The sequence below is a fragment of the Chelonia mydas genome, chromosome 19, assembly GCF_015237465.2.
Source record: "Chelonia mydas isolate rCheMyd1 chromosome 19, rCheMyd1.pri.v2, whole genome shotgun sequence".
NCBI classification, from domain to species: Eukaryota; Metazoa; Chordata; order Testudines; family Cheloniidae; genus Chelonia; species Chelonia mydas.
The window spans coordinates 15,969,770-15,982,685 of NC_051259.2; positions in this window are offsets into that span (position 1 = coordinate 15,969,770).

Sequence of the window (12,916 nt, forward strand, 5' to 3'; positions counted from 1 at the left end):
TGATAAGCTGGGTTGATTCTGACACATCTGAGTAGGGTTCCTTTTTGGCCTGTGGATCCATCCAGTTACAACTGCCACATATTTCCTTTATATGTCTGCTGCTCCTGCATTACACCATCGAACAGATTAGAAGGCCGCAACCCACCTCTGCAGCGCGACCGGGAGCAAGTATCAAACATCTGGTTTTACAAATGAGGAGTCGGATGTTCAAAGGCAGCAGTTGATTTTTTAGAAATGATTAGAAGTGGAGGGGAAGCAGCTACAGTGAACAAAGCATCGGGTCTCGACCTCCCACAGTGCAGCCGTGAACAAAGGAGAAGGGAAGGGTGGATAGAAAGACAGGCTAGTTTACAGAGAGGAAGGCTGGGCCAGTGGGTAGGGTGCTACATTAGGATTCAGTAATCCTAGGTTCAGTGCTTGTCGCTCCCACTACCTCTGGCCATGCACTTAGTCTCTCTATGCCTCAGTCTCCCGTCCATGAAATGGTATTAATGTGACTTCTACATCTCACAGGGGTGTGATGAGGATAAATACATTAAAGACCATGAGCTGCTCACCTACTATGGTAATTGGGGGCCAGATAATTACCTTAGAGCAGTGGTGGGCAGCCCGTGGGCTGCCGGACAGTTTGTTTACATTTGCACGACCGCTCGCAGCTCCCAGTGGCCGCGGTTCACCGTTCCCAGCCGATGGGAGCTGCGGGAAGCGGCAGGGGCTGCAGGGATGTGCTGACCACGGCTTCCCGCAGCTCCCATTGGCCAGGAACCACGGCCACTGGGAGCTGAGGGTGGCCGTGCAAATGTAAACAAACTGTCTGGCAGCCCGTCAGCAGATTCCCCTGATGGCCTGCGTGCGGCCCACGGGCCGCAGGTTGCCCACCACTGCCTTAGAGAGATGGCTTCTTTGGACGCAGCAAGAGACTGTGATCTGGAGAGGGGCTAATATAACGTCTGTATCTATAGGTGGCCATTGTGGGGCAGTTTTTATTACATGCTAGTTCCCAGGGGGATGTGACTAGGGACTGGCTAATTTCCAGAGCTTCAATAAGGCCTCTAGGCCAGGGTTTCGGTGCTGGGGTAAAATGGCAAAAGAAGAGTATCCCAAAAGGAATCATTCACACAGGGACTTGAGCAGATACCAACTTGTCTTATTTAAAAATTTCTCACACATCTGCGATTTTCAGGGATTAATTACAGATATATTTTTGGTTTTGGTTTTAATGAGGGTTGCTATGGCAACCACCACAGCTGTTTAGAAAGAAACAGGAAGGGGTAGACTCCTTGCCTGCAGTTTCAGGGGGACTGGAGGCAATCTATCCCTTCCACAATGGGCAATTGCAAAGCCATATATAAAGCCCTCGAAGTCAAATCCTCGTTTAAGCCAATGGAGATAAAAAGTGCTCAGTACAATTTATCAAAAGGCCTCTCTCTGCCTGAATTACCCAATCTCTGTTTCTTTTCTTTGCGCTGACACGATAATTTTCTCTATATCGCTGTAAATTAAATTCTAATGAGAAAACCCTGCATTTAAATGTGATGAAGAGCTTTTCTCCTCTGAGATGGATGGGAATGTTGCATCCATTGTGCAGGGAGAAGAGTGGTTTACGTGTGGATCAAGGTGCATTAGAGAAGCTAATGGTTTCCTGGCCTCTGGCTATGACACTACCTCCCTTTCTGCTGGCCTTTTGCAGTCTGTACTCCTCACATCGCCGTGGTGCCACCAGATGTTATGAGTTAAGCAGGTACAAGATGGATGATCTCTGTCCAATGGAAGTTGTATGAGTGGTTCACCAGGTAGCACCTTTCTCCTTGAGTTAATAAGCACCGCAGCACTAAAGACAGTGGAGGTATTGTCATAGAATCATAGAATATCAGGGTTGGAAGAGACCTCAGGAGGTCATCTAGTCCAACCCCTGCTCTGAGCAGGACCAACATCCGCTAAATTATCCCAGCCAGGCCTTAAAAATTCTAAGGATGGAGATTCCACCACCTCCCTAGGTAACGCATTCCAGTGCTTCACCACCCTCCTAGTGAAATAATGTTTCCTAATATCCAACCTAAACGTCCCCCACTGCAACTTGAGACCATTGCTCCTTGTTCTGTCATCTGCCACCACTGAGAACAGTCGAGCTCCATCCTCTCTGGAACCCCCCTTCAGGTAGTTGAAGGCTGCTATCAGCCGAGATATAAATCTGGAGTCCTGGCCTTTTTCAGTCACTGAAGATCCCATAGCACATCTCAGCAGAACCCCCCATTCACTCCAGTGGAACAGCTGTACTTGTAACTAGTCTTACCGGGAGAGCTGGTCCAACTGTCCATTGAGAAGAAGCTATTAGGAAAATTCCATCCCTTTTTATCCTCTCTATAAATTGTCCACGAACGGATCACCGCTTTTCAAGTTTGTTTGTTGTTTGAAACTGGCAGAGTAGTTTTTTGCAATCTCTTTTGGCTGGTGGATTGCTCGCAAAGAGTTCGATATCCAGAATTTGCTATCCAAGCTTTGTGGCCGGTCACCTGAGTCACATGTTATTATATCGGTTCTCTGATTGGAGGACTGAAACTTTATCAATGGCTTCTGCCTGGCTGGCATTGCTTTCTGTGAACGTCGCATAGACAGAGTTTGTTCCATATCCTGCTTATGGCAATGGAAAATAAATGGTCACTAGCAGGCTGCAGCAAAACATGGTTTCTCATTTGGTTAGCTGTTGGCAAACAAGATTTCACACGATCTGATGTGCTGTCCCAGGAGGCAACACTGAGGATGCCCAGGTATGTATGGGATTCTTTCCTCATGATCCATTTGCAGAGGATACCTTGCACATGCATCACCCCCCAACTTCCCACCTGTGTGAGCTGCCTCTGCAGTTCTCTTCCCCCCCGACCCCCATGCACCCCATCCCAGGATCCCTAGGTCTGGGGATGCCTGCATGGGGAGCAGGAGGCTGCATGAACTGCACTGCCAGCTGTGGGTGGCAGTGTGGAGGGGAACGCTTTGGCAGGCGTCCTGTGGAACTGCACTGACAGAGACCCCAGAGATAAGGACAGGGCCCCCAGGGCTGGTGAGGAGCCACAGGGCATCTGTGTCTGGACAGTGGATTCACTGTCTGTGGGGCTCACTGGGCATTAAAGGGGGGGTTGAACACCCCAGTGGGGCCCTGAAGGATACATCCTTTCAGCAGAGGCAGAAGCAAGAACACAACTGAAAAGGGAATTTTACATACAAAAATGTGAGGAGGAGAGCAAGGGTTAAAGTGAGCTGGGACAGATGGGGTCATAGATCCAGCACTGGCGAGTGGGCCAGTGTCAATGCACTTGGACCAACGGCTGGCTCTTAGTACCCCAGCTTGACATGGGATCTCTACAGGCGTCGCTAAGCTGGGTAAGCAGCACATCACCACTGAACAGAGGGGGAATTAAGGCACAGAAGGGGCAGTGATTTGTCCCAGGTCACACAGTGACTGAGTGGCAGGGCCAGGCATAGCATGCAGGTCTCTTGAATGCCCTATCCACTAGGCCACACTACCTCCCTCATGGGGCAGTGAGAGACCCAGCAGGATGAAACCTCCCTGAGGGGTGGGCAGTGTTTTGGGACCAGCTGTATGCCCCTCAGTGAAGGGACTGTTAAACATCTGCCTTTGGGCTCTCGCGTGGTGCATGCTACTGGGTGTGTCACGACAAATAGAGCTCTGCCGATCATTCATAGCAGAGCCCAGAACTGAGGATGCTCAGGTCTGGGGATCCAGGCCAAATTCTAAACACTGGGACGGCTCATCACGCTGCTCCCTCCTGTCCCCAAACCCCTAAAGCAAGCTGGGGTCCAGGCATAATATGCTGCCAGAAAGGAGGCAAGGCACTAACCTCACTGGGCTTTGAGCTAAACCAGCCAAACCTCAGAAGGAAACTTCAACTGAGTTTCCCAGAGGGTGGAAGGATGGTCTTGTGGTGAAGGCACTAGCTGGGGACTCAGCAACTCTGGGTTCAATTTCAGGCAATACCTACTGTAATGGCTCCTGGCCTAGCTGCACCACTGCCCTTTCTCAGTGTCTCACCAAGTGCCCCCGCCACTCCCCTGGGTTTTGGGCCTTGGGCCTTTACCTTTCCCAGTACTCACTCTGAGACCAACCATGACTACTTCAGCAGGTCCAACGGCATGCAGCGCCCGCAAGTCCCTTTTCTCCGGGAGTCGGCCACAGCAGACATTTGCTGGGAGACGGAAGCAAATGCTTCAGAACAAAGCACCACTTATTCATTACCCAAAGGTCTCAAGCCTACAGAGCAAAGGGCAAAACCTTAGAAGGCCACATGGGTCTTCCTTACCCCTTGATAAGTCCCCCTCAATCCAGCTGACTCCACCTCTGATCGAGAGAAACAGCCTGTATTGCAGCCCCAGGCACCCTGCCTTTGCGGGTATGTCTGTGCGGGGATACAAGCCCCGCAGCACGGCCGGGGCTGGCCCAGGCACTGACTCAGGCTCCCTTGGACTATGGGGCTAAAAACCACTATATAGATGTCCAGGCTCAGGCTAGAGCCTGAGCGCTGGGACCGTACATCCTCTCAGGGTCCCAGAGCTCGGGCTCCAGCCTGAGCCCAAATGTCTACACTGCAATTCTCAGCCCTGCAGCCCGAGTCAGCTGACCTGGGCCAGCCACCGTTTTTTCATCCCTGTGTAGACATAACCCTGTGTGTCTCAGACTGTCAGCTTTTCCACTCACAATTCCTGGCCAGCCGGTCTGCTCACCCAACTCCCTCCTCTTTCCCTGGGTTTTTGATCTTAGGCTTTGTCTTGAGAAGAGCTCCCCTTCTAACCTGGATGGAGCCAGCTAGGCAGTTTCTTGCCTCATTCTTATCTTAACTTCGTTGAAGTTGTGTACCTGAGGTTGTCTTGGTTGTGTCATTACTTTACCTTTCCTGCCCCAATCTTTAATAATGTCGTTACTGCCTCCTTTGATTTAAGTGGGATACAGGGAGGAAGCAAGAGCAGGAGCATGAGAGAGGGGAGGGCTCCTGCCTCAAACTGAGAAAGAGGGAGGATCAGCGAGTTATCTCAAGTGCCTATACACAAATGCAAGAAGCCTGGGAAACAAGCAGGGAGAACTGGAAGTCCTGGCACAGTCAGGAATTATGATGTGATTGGAATAACAGAGACGTGGTGGGATAACTCACATGACTGGAGTACTTCAGAGTAACAGCCGTGTTAGTCTGTATTCGCAAAAAGAAAAGGAGTACTTGTGGCACCTTATAGACTAACCAATTTATTTGAGCATAAGCTTTCGTGAGCTACAGCTCACTTCATCGGATGCATACTGTGGAAAATACAGAAGATGTTTTTATACACACAAACCATGAAAAAAGGGTGTTTATCACTACAAATGGTTTTCTCTCCCCCCACCCTACTCTCATGCTGGTAATAGCTTATCTAAAGTGATCACTCTCCTTACAATGTGTATGATAATCAAGGTGGGCCATTTCCAGCACAAATCCAGGTTTTCTCCCCTCCCGCCCCCAACAAACCCACTCTCCTGTTGGTAATAGCTTATCTAAAGTGATCCCCCCCCACACACTGTTCCTCACAAGTTCTTGTTAAACCCTGGATTTGTGCTGGAAATGGCCCACCTTGATTATCATACACATTGTAAGGAGAGTGATCACTTTAGATAAGCTATTACCACCAGGAGAGTAGGGTGGGGGGAGAGAAAACCATTTGTAGTGATAAACACCCTTTTTTCATGGTTTGTGTGTATAAAAACATCTTCTGTATTTTCCACAGTATGCATCCGATGAAGTGAGCTGTAGCTCACGAAAGCTTATGCTCAAATAAATTGGTTAGTCTCTAAGGTGCCACAAGTACTCCTTTTCTTTTTATGACTGGAGTACTGTCATGGATGGATATAAGCTGTTCAGGCAGGGCAGAAAAGGTGGGGGAGTTGCACTGTATGTAAGAGAGCAGTATGACTGCTCAGAGCTCAAGTATGAAACTGCAGAAAAACCTGAGAGTCTCTGGATTAAGTTTAGAAGCGTGAGCAACAAGGGTGATGTCGTGGTGGGAGTCTGCTATAGACCACCGGACCAGGGGGATGAGGTGGATGAGGCTTTCTTCCGCCAACTCACGGAAATTACTAGATCGCAGGCCCTGGTTCTCATGGGAGACTTCAATCACCCTGATATCTGCCGGAAGAGCAATACAGCAGTGCACAGACAATCCAGGAAGTTTTCAGAAAGTGTAGGGGACAATTTCGTGGTGCAAGTGCTGGGGGAACCAACTAGGGGCAGAGCTCTTCTTGACCTGCTGCTCACAAATGGAGAAGAATTAGTAGGGGAAGCAAAAGTGGATGGGAACCTGGGAGGCAGTGACCATGAGATGGTCAAGTTCAGGATCCTGACACAGGGAAGAAAGGAGAGCAGCAGAATACGGACAATGGACGTCAGAAAAGCAGACTTTGACTCCCTCAGGGAACTGATGAGCAGGATCCCCTGGGAGAATAACATGAGGGGGAAAGGAGTCCAGGAGAGCTGGCTGTATTTTAAAGAATCCTTATTGAGGTTACAGGGACAAACCATCCGGACATGTAGAAAGAATAGTAAATAGGACAGGCGACCAGCTTGGCTTAACAGTGAAATCCTTGCTGATCTTAAACACAAAAAAGAAGCTTACAAGAAGTGGAAGATTGGACAAATGACCAGGGATGAGTATAAAAATATTGCTCGGGCATGCAGGAGTGAAACCAGAAAGGCCAAATCACACCTGGAGTTGCAGCTAGCAAGAGATGTTAAGAGTAACAAGAAGTGTTTCTTCAGGCATGTTAGCAACAAGAAGAAAGTCAAGGAAAGTGTGGGCCCCTACTGAATGAGGGAGGCAACCTAGTAACAGAGGGTGTGGAAAAAGCTAATGTACTCAATGCTTTTTTGCCTCTGTTTTCACGAACAAGGTCAGCTCCCAGACTACTGCACTGGGCAGCACAGCATGGGGAGGAGGTGGCCAGCCCTCTGTGAAGAAAGAAGTGGTTCGGACTACTTAGAAAAGCTGGACGAGCACAAGTCCATGGGGCCGGATGCGTTGCATCCGAGAGTGCTAAAGGAGTTGGTGGATGTGATTGCAGAGCCATTGGCCATTATCTTTGAAAACTCATGGCGATTGGGGGAAGCCCCAGACGACTGGAAAAAGGCTAATGTAGCGCCCATCTTTAAAAAAGAGAAGAAGGAGGATCCTGGGAACTACAGGCCAGTCAGCCTCACCTCAGTCCCTGGAAAAATCATGGAGCAGGTCCTCAAGGAATCAATTCTGAAGCACTTAGAGGAGAGGAAAGTGATCAGGAACAGTCAGCATGGATTCACCAAGGGCAAGTCATGCCTGACTAATCTAATTGCCTTCTATGACGAGAAAACTGGCTCTGTGGATGAGGGGAAAGCAGTGGACGTGTTGTTCCTTGACTTTAGCAAAGCTTTTGACACGGTCTCCCACAGTATTCTTGCCAGCAAGTTAAAGAAGTATGGGCTGGATGAATGCACTATAAGGTGGATAGAAAGTTGGCTAGATTGTCGGGCTCAACGGGTAGTGATCAATGGCTCCATGGCAGCCAGTATCAAGTGGAGTGCCCCAAGGGTCGGTCCTGGGGCCGGTTTTGTTCAATATCTTCATAAATGATCTGAAGGATGGTGTGGATTGCACCCTCTGCAAGTTTGCAGATGACATTAACCTGGGAGGAGAGGTAGATACGCTGGAGGGTAGGGATAGGATACTGAGGGCCCAAGACAAATTGGAGGATTGGGCCAAAAGAAATCTGATGAGGTTCAACAAGGACAAGTGCAGAGTCCTACACTTAGGACGGAAGAATCCCATGCACCGCTGCAGACTAGGGACTGAATGGCTCGGCAGCAGTTCTGCAGAAAAGGACCTAGGGGTTACAGTGGACAAGAAGCTGGATATGAGTCAACAGTGTGCCCGTGTTGCCAAGAAGGCCAATGGCATTTTGGGCTGTGTAAGCAGGGGCATTGCCAACAGATCAAGGGACATGATCGTTCCCCTCTATTCGACATTGGTGAGGCCTCATCTGGAGTACTGTGTCCAGTTTTGGGCCCCACACTACAAGAAGGATGTGGAAAAATTGGAAAGAGTCCAGCGGAGGGCAACAAAAATGATGAGGGGACTGGAACACATGACTTATGAGGAGAGGCTGAGGGAACTGGGATTGTTTAGTCTGCGGAAGAGAAGAATGAGGGGGGATTTGATAGCTGCTTTTAACTACCTGAAAGGGGGTTCCCAAGAGGATGGATCTAGACTGTTCTCAGTGGTAGCAGATGACAGAACAAGGAGTAATGATCTCAAGTTGCAGTGGGAGAGGGTTAGGTTGGATATTAGGAAAAACTTTTTCACTACGAGGGTGGTGAAGCACTGGAATGCGTTACCTAGGGAGGTGGTGGAATCTTCCTTTGAAGTTTTTAAGGTCAGGCCTGACAAAGCCCTGGCTGGGATGATTTAGTTGGGGATTGGTCCTGCTTTGAGCAGGGGGTTGGTCTAGATGACCTCCTGAGGTCCCTTCCAACCCTGATATTCTATGATTCTATGATTCTAACACTATGCATTCAGGGAGCAATACAAAACTAAACAGGGAAACTGAGTCACATAACATTAATGTATAATATGCATTTACCCAGTTCAGCATGTCACCAGTTTCCTGTGAGTCTTTGGGCAAATCTTCCATGCTGCAGTTTCCCCATCAGTAAGATGGGGATAATAATATCCCCCGCTCCTCACAGGGAAGGGGAGAGCACTGCTGAGCAAAGAACTGATTGGTCAGTTTGGTGGCCAAACCAACCAATAACAGATCGGTGCATTCTGAACCCAAAATGAATATTTTGTTTCTCTCGTTGAAACAAAAAAACGAAAAAATGGAATTCAGGGGGCACGAAACGACATTTGGGACTGAAACATCAGACAGCTCATTCTGAGAGCAGCCAGGCAAGCCTCTTCAAGCTTACCCCATTTTTTTCTCATTTTTTTAATTCAACCAAATCCCTTAATTGAATCCGAACCAAATCCTCAGTTAGTCTGGGTCACCCTGAAACCGTATTTGGGGAGGGTGGGGAGGGTACAAATTTACTATTTGCCAAAAAAAGTCACCACGCTCTAGCTGTAAGACTAAATCCATCAATAACGGGGAGCAGCTCAGCTACGAGTCCAGCACTAGGGATCCTATAAGTAGGCTGAGAGGGTGTGTTTGAATTTGACATTCAAAGTTAGTACCAAGCAGAGAATCCACACAGATCAGAACTGCAGGTGATATTTGCATGACCCCCTGTAATGTGCATCTGCTGTGTCCAGGTAACACCACAGTTCAGAATAACCTGTTACATACAGGGGCAAAGTCATCCTCTGTATAAGTGGATACAAATGTAACCCTTCTGCCCATCAGAGTTGGCAGCAACAAGGGCCGGGTTCAATATCTAGGGGATCCATTCCAATAACACAATGCAAAACCGGCTTGAGCCCCCACCCAGTGACCTGGGACAAATATATACCACCCCCGCTGGGCGCCTCCAAGAGGCAATACTTCCCCTCTCGCAAGCACATAGTCTGAGTGTAGCAAAAAGCCTTTTAATAACAGAGAGAAACAATGTGGCATTATGTTGGGGAAACACCACCAACAGGATTCGTAACACAACCCATGAGCAAAAACCCACCCCAAGCAAATTGGGGTATGCTCTTTCCCTTTGGTTCTTGAGTCCAGGAACCCCAAATCACCCAAAGTCCCAAAAGTCCAATGACCCAAAAGTCTCTGTCCCTGGTCAGGGCAGCCCCAGAGTTCGAAAGTTTATCTGCAGAGTTTTACCTCCCAACCTGGGTGGAGATGGCGGGGGGGGGGAGAGGTAAGGGGCACCTTACATGATCTGAAGTTGACCGCCCCACAGCTCCATAGGCCTTCGCTCCGCTCCGCCAGCCACCCCACGAACTGCTTCGCTCGGCTCCATGCCACTCCGCTGCCCACAAACTGCTCCACCAGCCGGTCCACGAACTGCTCCGCTCCACATCCCACAAGCAGCTCCTGCCATCCTATGAACTGCTCCACCAGCCTGTCCACGAGGCACTCCAGCCGTCCCACAAACTGCTCCACAATATATCTTCAGGTTTCAGAGTAACAGCCATGTTAGTCTGTATTCGCAAAAAGAAAAGGAGTACTTGTGGCACCTTAGAGACTAACCAATTTATTTGAGCATAAGCTTTCGTGAACTAGCTCACAAAAGCTTATGCTCAAATAAATTGGTTAGTCTCTAAGGTGCCACAAGTACTCCTTTTCTTTTTGCGAATATATCTTCAGGCTCCCCCACCAATTAACACAACACTCAGTGATTTCAGCTCTTAGGTGAATTCAGCTTGTAGAAGGGGAGCCTCAGTGCTGGCGCACCATTAGCCCAAAGTGAGCGCAGCAGCCTGTAACTAGGCTACTAATAGGATCAAAATTAGCTCTGATATTCCACAGTGGAGAGAGGAAAAAGTGCAATTAGCATGTAAGGCCCTCACCAAGGGGCCCATACCACCCAGTATTAATACTTGTCCCCCACCTCTCTCAATTCACACAGTTTTGGAACCCATGACCCTTGCCTAGCGAGTGCTACTTAGTTGATGGTGAGTCCCTCCGTCATAACAAAAGGCCAAGTACAGTTCCAAGCACAGTTCCCATAATCAGGGTAATAACAATTTATTCTTCCTGCCCCAATAACAGAGACACTGGGGATCTCACAGCAGCCAAAGTGACCATTTAGGCAGCTACGGCCTCATTCTAGGCAGGGTGGGTGTGCCTATGCAAATGAGATCAGCCCCTGAAGTTCTTTTCCACAACTTGCCACACCTCACCACCAGATGTCAGGGTGGAGCTCATCCTGACACTGCTTACATCCTCCCCCCAGCCGAGAATTTGTCGTCCCGACAAATCACACTCCCTTTATACCAACTCATTGGTTTCCTCCAAAGGGCCTCAGGAAGCCCACTTTAGCTTCCACAAGCCTGTGTGCTAAATGTATTGGCTCCTCACTAGTCACCCCAGGTGCATCATAAGTTAACCGTTTCACTGGTCTTATCACCCTGTCTCATCTATTGAGAATCTCTGTTGCCGAGGTAGGGGGAACATCCTCTTGAGTGACGGATGGAGAGGCTTCCTTGGAGGGTCCCTTGGCTACTGGCGTAGGCCCCTGCACTCCTAGTTCTAACGCTGGAGGGTCCAAGATGCCCAGGACATTCTCTACCTGTGTGTCTCCACTGTCCAATAACCTGTGTGTGTCATCACATGGGGGTCTCATCAGCAGCACCGGGGTGTCAGAAAGGGGCCTAAATAATTCTACCATGGGGTTTAGGGTGGAAGAGGGAGAACTCTCGTTTGGTTCAGCTGATCGAGACTGAAATCTTGTCTCCATCCCAGGATACACCAGGGTTGTGTCTTCCTCCTCAGACTCACTCTCAGATGTGCAGAATAGGGGTAAGTTTGCTGCACGGGGCCCACTGTCTGTGCTGGACGGCGGCTTTGGTCTAGCACTTCTGTTCTGCCCTGCTGCCCTATCGTGGCCCATCTCATAAGGGGTGCTTACCAATTCCCCCACAGGGAGCAAAAGGTTTCTGTGCACCATCTTTATTTGCCCTGGACCGTCTTCAGGTTTGATCTTGTAGACCGGCAGATCTCCCAGCTTTTCCATCACCAGGTAAGGTATTGCCTTCCATCTGTCAGCTATCTTGTGTTTGCCAGCAATACCCAAATTTCGCAGCAGGACTCTGTCCCCCAGCTGGAGCTCCTACGAGCGCACTCTGGCATCATATCGATGTTTGTTGCGGTCTGCGTTCTTCCGAGCCGCAGCGGTAGCTAAGCAATAAGCATCCTGCAGCTTTTCTCTTAGTTGGGATACATATTGCTGATGAGTTTCATAGCTATCTCCGTCCTCTGATACACCAAAGCACAAGTCTATGGGTAATCTTGGTTCTCGCCCAAACATCAAGAGATATGGGGTGACTCCCGTAGCATCGTTCTTTGTGGCATTGTAGGCATGCACCGGAAATGCGACATGCTGGCTCCAGGCAGCCTTCTGCTCTGGTCGCAAAGTTCCCAACATATCTAATAGGGTTCGGTTGAACCTCTCTGGCTGAAGATCACCTTGGGGGTGATAAGGCGTTGTCCTAGACTTTTTAATTCCTGCTATCTTCAGCACCTCCTTCAGAAGGTGACTCTCAAAATCCCGCCCCTGATCAGAGTGTATCGGAGCCGGGAATCCATAGACTGAGAAATACTTGTCCCACAATACTCAAGCGACGGTGGTGGCCCTCTGATCACGTGTGGGATATGCCTGTGCATACCGTGTAAAATGGTCAGTCACTACTAGAATGTTCCCAACATTCCTCTTGTCTACCTCTACAGACAAGCAATCAATGCATACCAATTCCAAAGGTTTGTTGCTGGTGATGTTCTTGAGATATGCAGCCCTCGTGGCAGAGTTTTCCTTTGAACACATCGAGCACAAGTCTCACATTTCCTGCGAACATCTTCAGCCATTCGGGGCCAATAGAACCTACTACGAATAAGTTCCAGGGTCCTCTCCACCCCTAAATGCCCAAAGTCATCATGCAGGGCCCTCATGGCCAGGGCTCTGTACTCTTTTGGCATTACTAGTTGTGCTCGTTGTTTTTGTAAAGGGTCGGTGGTCATTCGGTGTAGCACTCCCTGAATCAGTTTTAGTTTGGTCCATTCTCTCAATAGTAGTTTACCCTCCGGGTTAGGTGGGACAACCGCAGCTGGGCTTCACCCCTCCCTTTTGGCAAGTAGTGTATCACGAATGTCAATATCTTGCCGCTGGGCTTCTTGCCAGTCAGCCGCATTGAGCATGGGCAAAGGAGATTGGTCCAATGCAATATAGTTCACTGAAGCAGAAGGCATGCATTC